The sequence below is a fragment of the Propithecus coquereli genome, unplaced genomic scaffold, assembly GCF_000956105.1.
Source record: "Propithecus coquereli isolate 6110/MARCELLA unplaced genomic scaffold, Pcoq_1.0 Scaffold6, whole genome shotgun sequence".
NCBI classification, from domain to species: Eukaryota; Metazoa; Chordata; class Mammalia; order Primates; family Indriidae; genus Propithecus; species Propithecus coquereli.
This window is the reverse complement of record NW_012151951.1, coordinates 134119-136156: the sequence shown is the minus strand read 5'-3', so window position 1 is coordinate 136156 and position 2038 is coordinate 134119.

Below are 2038 nucleotides of genomic sequence, written 5' to 3'. Positions count from 1 at the left end.
TTTGGTTATCTACTGCTTTATCCACAAAGTAGCCAGCTTTATCCACCATCTACCTAGAGTTGATGCTTTTACCTCTGTATTCCTGATAGCAAAAATCTTTGGTTAAATGTATTGACAAGTTCATGAGGCATCTTATACATATTTTTAAGAGCACAGTAATTGACAAAACACAATATTCTCTTTATTATGCCTACAACCTAGAAATGAAAGTAGGTAGATTTTTGGTTTTCACAGACACTGAAACTTAGAGGGACTGAACTTAAATAATAGGAACTGTGGTGCTGAAACCTCCTGCAATATGAGGGAGAGTCCTGTACAACAAGAATTGTCCTCTCCAAATGTCAACATGCCTCACTGAGAGACACCCTTGTACTCTACAGAGATGGTAGAGACTCACAGAAATATAGAAACAGAATGCCAACTTCTTCATCTTTGACTCATCTGCAAAGATTAAACTACTATGGTTATGCAATCTTATTTCACTCTATAGGTGATGGGTAGTGAGTGATGTATCCAGTCTGGTGTGTTATCTAATCTATTGCAGCCATTATACCATCATAGACTTGTGATGCTGGCTTATTTATCAGGGCAGCCAAATATGCCAAGACCTACATCCACCATTACCAAATTAATCAGAAACTGATGGTAATTAACTGGTTGTTTTTAAAGTGTTGATTGGGTTTCTACTTTATGTTGTTAATCCAGTCAAATAAAAATATTAAGGAAATAATCATTTTATGTTACAAGATTAAAGATAGTTAAAGACTATATATTAGATTTCTTAATTGTTAAGGAAAGAATACTAAATGCAAGTAGGTTGTGACAAGTATTCTTAGGTGATATCCTAGTTGAGCAGGAAAGAGCTCTGTAGTCAAATATCAGTGACCACTATGGATGTAGGAGAGGTGTTCACACCACATATTTTCTATCTGTTATATTTAAAAGGTTCTTAAACATCTTATGGTTATGCATTATAATCTTAATTATAGTGAATCAATAAATGATGCCTATAATACTATCAGATGTTATTATATCTTTTGCTGATACTAGGTGATGAATCCATTATTAAAGCAATTTTAATTGCTCATTAAACATATGCCTCGACAATGAAAATAAAACTATAAAGGAATAACTAGGACCTGAAGAGAGGGTATGAGAGTGAAAGAATGCAAAAGATTTATATTCTTGATCAATTTAATTACTGTGGTTTGGGGAGCACAATGCCCCAGAAACAAAGAGTATTCTTCTTAGTCTGTGATCCATGACTTCTCTTCCAGAAAAAATATTGTTGTCCACCATACACATTTTCATTGATTTTTATCTTCCCACTATTGTAGCTGAGGTTTTAAAGGTAATCAGTTTTATATGTTTTAAAGACTTGTTTAAAAATCCAGGATGAGTTGAAATTTTCTGGTTTATAGAATTATTTCTAGATTTCCAGGGATCTAGGAATCTGACATTTCCTATTTTACCAGAAATACTTCTCTAACTCTTCAAAGCCTGAAATTACACTAACTTTTCTTACAATTCAAGTAAATACCTAAGTAAACCCAAGATCTTGATATTAAATACCATCAAGTTTCTCAATGGATCTCTCTAATGCCCAATGAATTTATAGTCCCATTGATACTATAATAGATGGTGAGGAAATACATACAAAAGGTAATAAAAATGTATGTGAGCAGTTATACTACGAAAATATGGAATCAGTTTGCAGTTCTACATTGAGATCTAGGAGTAGATAACTAGAATTAAAAGATGAATATTCTGAAATTAAACTAAATATCTTTGCCACTGCAAAACTCAGCATTGTGGTTAGACTTACCATGCCTTATTTAGAAATAGTTATTATTCATGGTGAGCCTGGTGAACCATGAACATCAATTAGCTAGCTAGTGAGAGGAAAACGTCATTACTCTTATTTATTATCATTTGATTTTTGGCCACGTACTTATCATACCTCTGAACCACTTCTGATCTACTCCCTTTCCCTTAGAATTTATAATCTGCTTTAGCCAATCCAATTTGGTTTACTGAA